This window comes from Sorex fumeus, unplaced genomic scaffold, assembly GCF_029834395.1.
Source record: "Sorex fumeus unplaced genomic scaffold, SorFum_2.1 ptg000098l, whole genome shotgun sequence".
NCBI lineage: Eukaryota > Metazoa > Chordata > Mammalia > Eulipotyphla > Soricidae > Sorex > Sorex fumeus.
This window is the reverse complement of record NW_026606155.1, coordinates 46,925,829-46,939,434: the sequence shown is the minus strand read 5'-3', so window position 1 is coordinate 46,939,434 and position 13,606 is coordinate 46,925,829.

The window sequence follows — 13,606 nt, the reverse complement described above, 5'->3', positions numbered from 1 at the left end:
ATTATCTATAAATTCATAATTATTCATATACATTCATAATTATTCATATATTCATAATGATAACAAATCAATTCTTACATGTAAATGATTTTATCCTTTGTATGGATGAATTAGATACAAAACTTTTGTCCGGTAAAATAAAACTTTTACTTACATATTATCTGAATACAGCAATTGTAATATTTATGTATAAGAGGCAAACTTTAATACATGTGTCCTCCAAAGGAGATATGAGGATGAGTATTACAGAACCATGTTCCTGAGCTAAATATGCCCAAGCAAGCAATTTTTCTTTTTTCACATTCACGTTTTGAATTGATACCTCAGCAGCATCCTTGCAAGAAGCAATCATTCCATTATTTTGGATATTGGAAAATCATTTTCAATAATTATAGTATACCCATTGGTATTATTTATCAGTAAAATTAAAGTCCTTTGGGTTGCTGTTCGTTCATATGTCTAATACATCAGCCTGGATAACATTAATTTAGAAGTGTTTTTTACTATTATGAAATTCTAAAGAACTTCAGTAACTTATTCTTCATCACATTTATTTTCCTATGCTTTCCTATTGAAGTGCTCTTAATGGTCTGAAAGCAGAACAGCATCTGAGCATCTACCTTCATATCATATACATTGTCTACAGAGATCCTTATTAAATATGGCTACACTTAACTGAAAAATAGTTGCAAGATATAATTCTCATTTTTTCCTGAAATGGGAATAGGTGAGATAAGCAGACAACTTTTGTAATTTTTTTCTGAATTTTTTAAGATCTATAGTTTTTGCTTTCTAAGGTTACTATTTATTGTTTTCCTGTGCTCAAGTTTGATTTTTTACTTGAAACTTGCACTCCCAGTTGCCTACTTTTGAATATAGTTTAAAAAAATAGAAAAATAACAATCACACTAGAATTGGCAAAGTTTTTTAAATAGTCAGGTGACAAAATAAATTTCTGAAAAAAATCAATATTTAAGTGGAATATGTGTGCAGATAATGTTTTGTTTGATGATTTGTTCCACCAGATCCTGGTTTAAATTGTTTGTTCCTCAGAAAGACAACCCACTCTACTTACCTCTAATTTTTATTTTCACCTTCACCCTTAAAGTTTTTTAAATTTGCACTTTATGCCGCCTGGTATCTTGATGGACCCAACTAATAGGTCTAAGAGGGAAGATCAAAACCTATACTTATCAGGGCTGGACTGATAGTATAGTGGGTAAGGCACTTGCTTGCACACAGCCATCATGGGATCAATCCCTAGCATCCCATCTCCTGAGCACCAAACAAAACAAACAAACACTGTCCTCCCGTTGTTCATCGATTTGCTTGAGCGGGCCAAGTAACGTCTCCATTGTGAGACTTCTTGTTACTGTGTTTGGCATATTGAATACTCTCAGTAGCTTGCCAGGCTCTCTGAGAGGAGTGGAGGAATCAAACCTGGCTCGGCCAGGCTGGCTGCATGCAAGGCAAACGACGTACCGCTGTGCTATCACTCCAGCCACTCCTGAGCACCACCAGGTGTAAATCAGAACATCACCAGGTGTAATCTAACCCTCTACACCCCCCAAACAAAAACATCTATACCCACAAATGCATGTAGACCTGTAGGAAGATGCTACTTAAACATTGCTGCTAAATAATATTCTGAAATTCATTTATACTGCAAATGTTACTGAGTATTCACCAAATTATTTAATATGTAAACACTGAAAAGTTGAAAAAATTATGAATTGTCACTGATGGATTACAGCCTAGTGGAAGACTTAGATGTCAGTTAACACTTAAAATATTTGATCAGGGGTTTATGAAATAAATGATTTCTGTGGAGGTGAGAGTTCTAATAAATCTGGCCGTCAAGATTTGTGCTGAAGATCAAATGAGGTCAAGAAAGTGTTTAGAAAGGAATTAGGAAGAGATGGGTTTTTCAGTTAATGGGATGAGCCATTCTAGTACTAGCATCTGCAAAGGTTCTGATAAAAGAATGTAGCCCCTAAAAAAGTGAAAAAATAATATTAAATTTAAAAATTCACAAGAAATAACATTTTTATAAAGCCTATACCAACTGCTAAAGATTTCTCATGGTAAAAAGTTCATGAGAGGAAGAAATTTGTTAGATTTCCTGCTTTTATAATATCTGATTAGAGCCCTGCAAAGTCTGATTTAGTTTAAAGACTACATCAATATAATTTGATACTTTTTAAAAAATGTTCAACATGTTGCTTTGACTTTCCTAGTTGTTAAAGTGTATTTCAACATGCACACTTAGTAATCTGATATTATTCTTAAGAGCTTGTACGGTTCAACATATACCAATCTAAAAGCTAAATTAAATCATTCTTACTTGATCAAAAATTTACCTTGAATATAAGGTGAGAAACTGCCTCCAAATCCTCTTGTGGTTAAATTATCTTCTCTTTCATTATTCTATTAAATATCCTCATCTACTAATGTTACCTTCAGCTTTCACATATTTTAAATACTTGCTCTTTTCTTAGTTGCTACCTACAAAAAGCTAATGAGTAACATTATAATTACCATTTTCCAGGATAGGAATGCTTTTGTTATACTTGCTGCTTTAGTATAATGCCTCGTAAATGTTAAGTGTTCTATAGATGCACTCAATATTTTAATAGAAATATCAATATGAATTCTTTCAGTGCAGGAGAGATAGTTCATCAGGTCTGGAGCTTGCCTTATATACTCCCAATCTGGGTACAATGTCAAGTACCATATATGGTTCCTTCAGTGCACAGCCAGGAGTATAGCCTGAGCACAGTAAGGTGTAGTCCCAAAACCAAAATTAAAATGGATATTTCTTCTTATGGGCTGGAGCGATAGCACAGTGGTAGGGCGTTTGCCTTGCACGCAGCCAACATGGTCTATCCGAATTCGATTTCTCTGCCCCTCTCGGAGAGCCCGGCAGCTACCGAGAGTATCTCGCCCGCTCAGCAGAGCCTGGCAAGCTACCCGTGATGTATTCGATATGCCAAACACAGTAACAAAAGTCTCCAATGGAGATGTTACTGGGCCCGCTTGAGCAAATCGATGAACAGGAGACAGTGACAATTTCTTATTATTTTGTGGAGGATTATTTAAATAAGGTTTATTAAGGCAGGGAATTTTTTATGAAGTTTCTACATTATACTAATTTATTAGAATAGCACTGAACATATGGTAGGTATTAAATATCCATCAATTAATATTAATTTTAAATTAATTTAATTTTAAAGCAATGCTTAGGAATTTGTAAAAATTCAATATTGATAGTAGATACAATAAACTATATCATAAATGTCTAAGGAGAAAATCTAAAATGACATGTACTTTATTTTCAAATATTTTCTTGCTGTTAAGTAAACTGCATAAGTATCATTTCATTAATCATTACACATACTTTATTAATATGGGTTACTATCAATTAAAAGATATCCAAATAAACAGCATTTTAATCCACAATCAGACTCCCATGGGACCTCTAAATGACTACATTTTCTGATGATGTTGGCTATAGTCCAAATGCAAAATATTAGGGCTATTAAATGTACTTGTTGGCATTTAATTTCACAATTATCATTTAAAGAAAAAGTCCTTGACATTTAAAAGTTATTTTCAATCACTTCTGTTACAGTGTGCTATATTTTCCTTCCTGTTCCCTCTCCCCAATTACCTAAGGCTATGATAGCAGAAACTGAATAAATGTTATCATGTAAATAGAATAGCTTTCCATAGAATAACAAACAGTGCTATAAAAAAAAGTAACTCAAGAATGCTGACAGCACAATACTGTGACTTTAGGAAAAGGATTATACCATATTGAAATATTGAGATTAGGATGATCCCTACAATCCCTCTTGAGTAAGAAGTTCTAGACTGTCCAAAGTCTCATCTACAAACCAGGGAAGCAGGAATAATTCCTGGCAAAATTCATAAATCTGATATCTCAATTTTCTTCGTAGGATTATAGCTGATGCCAAATCTGTTGTTCATCAGCAAATTAGACAAAAATTTTAACTTGGAATACATTTCTAGCTTTAAAATTAAACGTAGTGATAAAAATATTTCTTTGAAAGTTTTCTGTTTTGTGATTCAATTAAAAATAAGTGAAAAAATGACCTGCATGATTAAGGTAATGAGTGGTTAAATTAGCCTACACACAGCTTTACTTATTCAACATATTTATGTTACATATTATAATAAAGCTAGCATATTGAAGGCGATATTTTTATAGTTCTCCCTTATTTTCTTATGACCACCAATATTTTTTAGAAGGATAACACATACTCTTGAAATGATTTTAATCTTTCCTATTCTATAACTGCAACAGAATATACCTAATGTAGAAAATGTGCTTTGTAATTTGTTAAAGCAAAATAAAAGGTTTTTGTCTTCAATAACTAGTAAAAGAATACATTAGATAGATGAAAATTCAAGAATTTTATTTTAGAAAACTATTTCAAATTATAAACAAACCAAAACAACAGAGCAGGATAGCTTGTTGAAGGGGAAAAATATAAACAAAATAAGAAAAAGATTAAGGACACCTGGAGATGAAAAAATAAGCAAAACAGAAAAGGAATATTTAATTCCTATTACATATAGAATTCTATTGTAAATAGGCCTGCATACAGCATTAAATCAAAAAAATTACTGGTTTTATGAAACATTTATTCAATTTTATCAAGATAAAACTGATTATTAATAATATACTTGAATAATATGACATGGACATTTGATTTTGAAAGATTCCGGTCCAAACTGTGTTAGCATATCTATTAGCTTATTTACTTATCATACCCCATCTTGATGAGAATAGTTGAATTTTACTCTAAGTTAAATTACACAATACATTTATCAAGTATACTCACAACACTATACATTAGGTCTTCAGGTCTTATTTACTATATAACTGAACATCTATAGTCTTTTACCAAACTATTTCTATTCCCTTCAGTCCCTGGCAACCGCTTTTACATACTCTGTTCTGTAAATTCAACTTTTAAAAAATGTATTCAACATATAAAAATGTCTTGAACATATAATTGATACCAGGCAGTCTTTGTCTCTCTTGTTTTATTTAATGCAATGTTCTGTAGGTTCATCTACAAGATAACCATTTTTAAAGGCGAAAAAGTATTCCTTAGCATATATATATATATATATATATATATATGTGTGTGTGTGTGTGTGTATATATATACATATATATATACTTCTTTTTTGATCTGGTAATTATTTTATGGACACTTTATATGTTTGCATCAATATTTTTTCTTTTATCATCATTTTTCATTTCATCATCCTGTTATTTGTCAATTGCCTCGAGCAGGCCCCAGTAACGTCTCTTTCATCCTAGCCGTGAGATTATATTCAAGGCTATTTAGGAGAATGAGACCCATCATTGTTACTGGTATTTAGCATATTTGGTACGCCCTGGGGAGTTTGCCAGACTCTGCCCTGTGGGCAGGCTACATTCGATAGCCTGCAAGTTTGTCCAAAATAGGAATGAGACAATAAGATGTCATAAAAAAAAGTTCTGATAAGATGTCCGGGATCTGGATTTTATAGTCTCTGAGACTTGGCCGCTGATGGGATTACACGGCGCCAGGGGGCCAGGTGGTGGGTGTGACCCCCGCCTACTGGAATTTGGAGGAGGATCTGGGTGGAAGATGCTCGACTCCAATTCGAGTAGGCTTGGAGGTCTCGGCCCCAGAACCCGCGTGGCTTTGTCCCTCTGCCAGTACCTTCATGTGTGCGGAGAGTGGTCTCAGCATGGTGGTGGCTGGTCCTGGAGGTCTTCTTTTATCACTACTGCTATAATAAACATATGGATACAGATATCTTTAATAGTTTTGTTTCCTTATATATATTCTCAGAATTTAGATGGCTGGTTAGATTTGACAGCTCTATTTTTAGTTTCTTGAGAAACTTCCATATTGTTTTCCATGCTGTCTATCCTAGTTTATAACTAAAAATGTAAAAAAGGTTCCACTTTAAATTTTGCTATCTCTTGTCTCATGTAAAACTCATCTGAATGGTTATCCTTTCTATGGTTTTTATTTGCATTTTCCTTATAAATATCATTACTGAGAATTTTTCCACATAGCTGTTGGCCAGTAGTATCTTTGGAAAAATATCTATTTGGTTCTTATTATTTTTCATTTGCTAATATTGTTTTACTACTAAGTTGTATGAGTTACCTATGTATATATATATATTAATTAGATATTTATCTCTTATTGGTTATGTAATTTAAATATTTTTTGTCATTTCATGTTTTCTTTTTATTTTGTTAATATTTTTTACTGAGCAGAAACATTTTAAATTGGATGTTATCACCCTTATGTAGTTCTTCTTGCCTTTGCCTTCCACATCAAATCCAAAACTATCATTGACAAAAACCAGCATCAGGGATCCTTTGTATTTTTCTAGTAATTTTATAGTTTGAGGTCTTATGTTGAAGTGTATGTCATTTTGAGTTGACTTTTGTGGCTAGTGAAATAAATCTTAATTTTATCCCATTGCAGCTTTCTGTCTGGTTTTCACAACACACTTTATTGAAAGGTCTACTGTTTCCCCACAGCCGAGTATTCGTTCTCTATTGAAAGCCAATTGACTGTTTAAGCATAGGTTTATTGGAGTTCCCTCTATTATATTCCATTGTTTAATGTGCTTTGCTTTTGCTAATATCTACGCTAATTTCATTAAGTTTATTGTTACTCAAAATTAGTAATTGGTAAGACATAACAATAATGTAATATTTCCTAAGTGTATGGGTTACAGATAAATATTGTACCCCTAGTAACCAGTGACATTCTTTAGGTTCATTTTTTGTTTTATTTTGTTTGGGGTCACACCAGGGCTTACTCTTGGCTCTGCACTCAGGGATCATTTCTGGCAGGGTTTGGGTGACCATATGGTATGCCAGGAATCCTACCCACGTCAGTTGCATGCAAGGCAAGGAACCTAAACATTGTACTATTGCTCCATCCCCCAAGTTCATTTTCTTTAAGGAAATTCCTTTGTCTGATGCATCCTAACATGGATTGCTACCTTCATTCTGTTTGATCACTGTCTGAGATAGGCAAGAAAAGTAAAACTGAAAATGTTGACCCAGCCACAGATTTATGCAAGCAAAAAATCTTTTTCAGTAGTGCTGGTTTTACATGATGCTTCATTACTCATGGCATCTTTGCTATTCAGCTATTACTGTACTTTATTCTCTTCTTTTTTTTAATTATTAATCTTTTCCTCCTTTGGTTTTTTTTTCATCACTGTACTTTTTAAGTATGCTTATTTGTAAGATGCTTGATCTAACTTCCAAGTTATAGTTTGAGGTCTTATGTTAAAGTGTATATCTGTTTTGAGATATACATTTATTTTTGAGATATATATTTATTTTCTTCAAAACCATACCAGGTATGCTCAAGTAATTTCAACATGTGTTGACATGTTTTCTTAAAAAAAAAAAAAGTACACAGAATCCTTCTCTGTTCCACTAAAGTTGTAATAGTGATAAATCCAGCCAATTAGTGATGTCCCTCTATACACCAAAATAATGAATTTCCCATTAGAGATAGGCCTCCGTGTGCAGGAAGTAGTTCTTTGTAGAAATAGCATATGGTTTATCATGTTTGTATGATTTAGAGAAAGGGCAAAATTAATGATCCAGCATGTTATATCTAAGATGTTGTCTGAGATCTTATTAATGCCTAGGGCATTTAGTTGATTTATTGTGGATATTGATGGCTTTGGGAATTATGTAGAATGACATTGAATTTTAAAGCTACCTGAGTAACTTTGAAAATATTTATGTGGAACCATATATAGCACTGTCCTCCTGTTGCTCATCGATTTGCTTGAGCAGGTCCAATAACGTCTCTATTGTGAGACTTGTTGTTACTGTGTTTGGCATATTGAATACGTCACGGGTAGCTTGCCAGGCTTTGCCGTGCGGGTGAGATACTCTCAGTAGCTTGCCAGGCTCTCCAAGAGGGGTGGAGGAATAGAACTCAGGTCGGTCAAGTCGGCCATGTGCAAGGCAAATGCCCTATCCACTGTGTTTTATATATATATATATATATATATATATATATTAAAATTTCTTAGAGTGGAATTCAGGAACCACATGCTCAAGTTTAAGGACATACAATAAACAATCACGTAATAGAGTTTATACTTTACAATTAGCTTTTATAGGTTAAGTATATCAAGTAAGGAACTATTCTTATTTTTCTCTTGTCACTACTTACAGTCTTATGCACTTGATCAATTTCTCTCTCTCTGATCTGAAAATCAGTTTCTCAATTCATAAGCTTAAGATATTAGGCTTTGAGCATTAAATGAGTTAAAATGATATGCATGATATGCACTCATGTACATTATCATTAATTAGGAGTCTCATGATTAGTCTAATACTAATCACAAGTGAAGAAAAAAATATAATGAACAAACTTTTCTATGCATCTAGAATTGCTTTAAGTCATACATTAGGGACATTGCAAATCATGCAAAAGTTCTTAAATTCAAATTGTTTTTATTCAGATGGTAAATCCAATTGCTGTGGATGTACAATCCAAATTTTTCAAACTTTGAAATCATACATTTAAATGTGTTCACCCATTTATTTTCTTTATGTCCTTGGAATTTTATATATTTTGAGCTAACTAAAGCTATTTTATTTGCAAACTAGAATTTTTTTAGTTAGAATAAGAAACATATGAATGATAAATGCATACATATGTACGGCAAGACCTTAGAACATGCACTGTAGCACTATAACACTCTCCTCCCATTGTTCATTGATTTGCTCGCGTGGGTACCAGTAACGTCTCCATTGTGAGACTTGTTGTTACTGTTTCTGACATATCGAATATGCCACGGGGAGCTTGCCAGGCTCTGCCACATCGGCGGGATGCTCTCAGTAGCTTGCTGGGAGGGACGGAAGAATTGAACCCAGGTCGGCCATGTGCAAGGTAAATGCCCTACCTGCTGTGCTATCACTCTAGCCCACCTTAGAACATAGCTATTATTTTAAAAAATTCTAATGTTCATACTTTTGGAATTTTTCTAAACAATGTAATTAATGACATTAGTGTTAGAGTCAAGAAATACTAGGCCAAAAATACTGAATAGGAAAGGAAATTAGAAGTTGTGCTTTGGTCACTGTCGCTGTCACTGTCCTCCCGTTGTTCATAGATTTGCTCGAGCAGGCCCAGTAATATCGTGAGACTTGTTACTGTGTTTGGCATATCAAATACATCACGGGTAGCTTGCCAGGCTTTACCATGTGGGCGAGATACTCTCGGTAGCTTGCCGGGCTCTCCGAGAGGGGCTGAGGAAGCGAACTCGGGTTGGCCATTTTGGCTGCGTGCAAGGCAAATGCCCTACCGCTGTGCTATAGCATTTGTAATGTAATTTGGTAATGTTTTCAAATATTCTCATAGTAAGCTAATTATAATTATGTATGAGATCAACTAAGTCAACAGAGTCTCCTGCCCCTGTGCCTGGCTGCCCTCACTGGGGCCCCTTGGAGGGGGGAGGGTTGAGTTTCTCTCCCCCCCCCCCCCCGGCTCCAACAGAGCCCCAGCAGCTGAGGACCTCCAGAGCCAGCCACGGCCATGCTGGGACCACTCTCCACACGTCTAGATGGGTCTCATGCATGAAAGAACTGGCAGAGGACCCAGGCATGCAGGTCCTGAGGCTGAGGTCTCCAAGCCTACTCGGATTGGGACTGGACCTTCTCCAACCAGAACCCCATCTTCCAGTAGATAGGCGTCACACCCACCAGCTGCCGCCAGCACCAGGTTGGTCCCATCAACAGCCAAGACACAGAGACTATAAAAAACAGCTCCTGGAAGTGAGTGGCCGCATTAGCAGCCTCGCAACATCTTATTATCTTATTTTTCCTTTGGAGAACCTGGCAAGCTATCAAAAGTATCCTGCCCGCAAACTTCCCGTGTCATACGCAATATGCCAAATACCAGTAACAATGATGGGTCTCATTCTCCTAATCCTGAAAGAGCATTGAAATGACTCTTTTAAAATCTCAGGGCTAGGAAGAAGGAGACGTTACTGGTGCCTGCTCGAGGAAATCAACGAACATCAGGATGATTGTGATTTTTGTGATTTGTGATGAGATCAACTGGCTAGACAAAGTAAAACATTAACCATTCAACACTAACAGTAGGGGGCATATAACTGACATGTATAAAGATATGAAAATAAGTGTTTCCAGTTAAGGCATGTAAAAAATAATTCTTAATTTTCTAAAAATTTTCTTTCCTAATAAAGTTTACAAGAACACAATCTTTTTGCTTCATTGAATCTAAATATATTTTGAGCACCTTTTGGTTATATACCTTTTGTCTTCTTTTATACACCCTTGGAGATACAGCAATACTACAGCAATCTTTCCTTGATTAGGCAGACCCAGGTATCCCATATGATCCTCAGAACTCCACCCAAGAGATACTCCTAAGTATAGAGCCAGGAATAAGTCCTGAGCACCTCTAAATGTGGCCCGAAAGAAACACTTTTGGGCTGATTATAAGCTGAGCTTCACTCAAATTTTAATTCATTGATAATTTTTACTTGCATACGTTAGCGCTCTTATTTATAAGTGACTTACAAATAGTTTTACCTTTAAAAAACAGATTTGCTGAATTTGCTAAATGTTCATTGCATAATTCATTACCTCTACATTTGCAAATCAAGTATGATAATTTATTAGTTATTTTTACAAATTTAATTTCATCTTGATTTATCATATTAGGTAAAAGGCTTCCTATTATAGTGCTGAGTTAAATAGCTCTGCAAAGTTTAATTAATTCCCCCTAACTTATTTAAACTGATAACTTGTTATAAATAATTTTTGATATCTCCTTAATAGGAACTAGTAGAATAAGACTGAAAAAAGTGCAAAGGGCCTAGATTTCTCAATTAAAACTAAGCTAAGACTTCTGATTTTCATGCTCAGTATTTCTTCTGTACCCTTTGTATTCACTGTATTCTCTCGCTTTCATCTTGATATATGTTCAGACTTAAGGAACAATGGTACAAAGAATTCTCTATACTTTTCTCTGAAGTCCCCAGTGTTAATGCTTTACCACATTTGCTTTTCTTTTCTCTTTTACCCTCTTTCTTTCCTCACAAACTCCTCTTTACTGTTCTTGAGTATCTGTAATTATGACATTTCACATTTCAGAAAATCTATCCAGAAAGGCAGAAGAGAAAGGGTGGCTTTTTTTTTTTTTTGCTTATTGGGTCACACCCGGCGATGCTCAGGGGTTACTCCTGGCTCATGCACTCAGGAATCACTCCTGGCGGCGCTCGGGGGACCATATGGGATGCTGCGAATCAAACCTGTGTCGGCCATGTTGGCTGCGTGCAAGGCAAACACCCTGCCCGCTGTGCTATCACTCCAGCCCCGAGAAAGGGAGTTTTAAACTTGCTTAAACATTAGTACAGAATTTATGTTCAGCTTAGGCAATCCACTAAATAATCACTAATAAATATTTCCTCTTTTATATAACCAAGTGTAATTAATCTATTTACAACCTGAATCCTGTGAGCCACCTATGTTAGGTTCCCATCCATCCACAGAAACTGGGAGATCATTCCCAGAATTTTAAGAAAGACATTCCTGGGTCTTGAAGCTGACATGAGACCTAATGAGTTCCTGAAAAGCTTTATAAATATTTCAAAAATTGAGAACTAGCTCACAATGACTATATAAGTTGTATACTCTAAGAAAAAGAAGGGAATTTCCCTTATTTTCAACAGAGAGAATTAAGCCTCTTACAATTAATTTATATTTGCACTTAAATAACATACATACACAATTACAATTTTTATCCTGAACCCTCTTGGAGAAAGTTGATAGACTATAACAATAAGTCACATTCAGAGAAATCAAAGGCTCAGTTCCAGATCAGTGCAATACAAAGTGAATCACACAAATATTTGGATTTCTTAGTGCTATACTATAGCTATTAAATGAGTAGCATTGATGAAGAAGTCTGACCATCTTGTAGGTGGGTGGCCATGCATCCTTTTGACGTCCTGTGGAATCTAGTTGGTAACAGCTCTAGTCCAGGGGTCATTTCTAAATCACATTATGTGTCCGGCCCATCCAATTTTCAACTCCTTGGCAAATGAAACTGCATCCCTGATTCTCCATCATAGACGGAGGTTGGAACTTTGGATTCCTTCTCTCACTTGAGTGAAATGTGATATTACAAGCATAGCTCTTTCTATTCCTCTTTGGGATACCAGAATAGAATTCACATCCTGTTTTCATAGGGCCCAGGTCTCTGTTAGTGCGGGAAGAAACAGGGGAGTTGAAAATATGTGCCCAAAGCCAGAGGTTCTTCGTCCTATTAACAACTTCTTTGACACTCTTGAAGGCATTCCACGCTGCTCTCTTCTTCCTGTGCAGTTCTGGCACCAAGTTGTTTATCATATTGAGTTCTCGACACAGGTACACATAGCTGCTGCATTCAGAGATGTTCATTCCCTTGAAAGCAAATGGAATTTTAGGTACTAGTTCGTTTTTCACGAATATTGTCTTGGTGAGATTCAGCTGTAGTCTGACCTTTCCACACTCACGGTCAAAGTCAGTCATCATTTGTGCTGCAGGTTTAATGTGTGGTGTTATTAGAATGATGGCATTAGTGAAGTGGAGGTGGTGTATTTGCCGACTGTCTATCTTCACTTCCATTTCTCCCCATTCTAGTCGATGCATGACATTCTCAAGGGTGGCACTGAAGAGTTTTGGTGAAAAAGTATCACCCTGCCGAACCCCTCTCTTGACGTCGATGATCACTTTCTTGTAGAATGGTGAGATCCTGGTGGTGAATCTGTAATACAGCTCGTGGAAGATCCTGATGTACAGAGTTTAAACACTCTGTTTGGCTAGGGCTTCAGTGACCACTTCAGTCTCAATAGAATCAAAGGCCTTCTTTAAATCAATAAATGTTAGACAGAGCAGCACCCTGAAGGCTCGTGAAACCTCAAATAGCTTGATCACCATGTGGATATGGTCAATTGTGCTGAATCTTTTTCGGAACCCAGCTTGCTCTCATGGTTGTCCTTCATCTAGTGTTCTGCCTATTCTATTCAGGATAACTCGAGTGAAAAGCTTGTAGACAACAGGCAGATAGGGTGATTGTTGCCGATGTCCTGGATGTCTTCCTTCTTGTACAGCAGGATGGTTCTGCTGATTTTCCATTGGGATAGAACCGTGCATTCAGACAGGTAGCATGTGAAGAACCGAGCCAGTGTATTGATGAGTACTGATGGTCGACTCTTCAGGTGTTCGGGTCTGACCTTGTCTAGACTGGATTTACCAACAAAATGGTGTGTCGGATTTTGGTAGGCAGAACGTTGGAAACAACATATCCATCCTGCGGAATTTGGTAGGTGGGCAGGTGGATGTGGCTATCAAAGAATCTGAGTAGAAGTCATGGATAATCTTCTTCATCGCTTTTCTGGAAGATGTGATAGATCCATCAGGACGTCAAAGGGCAGTCATCTTGGTCTTGTAGTTGGCAAAGGACAGGAGAGCATTGCAAATACTTTTCCCGGCTTCAGACACATTGGCAAA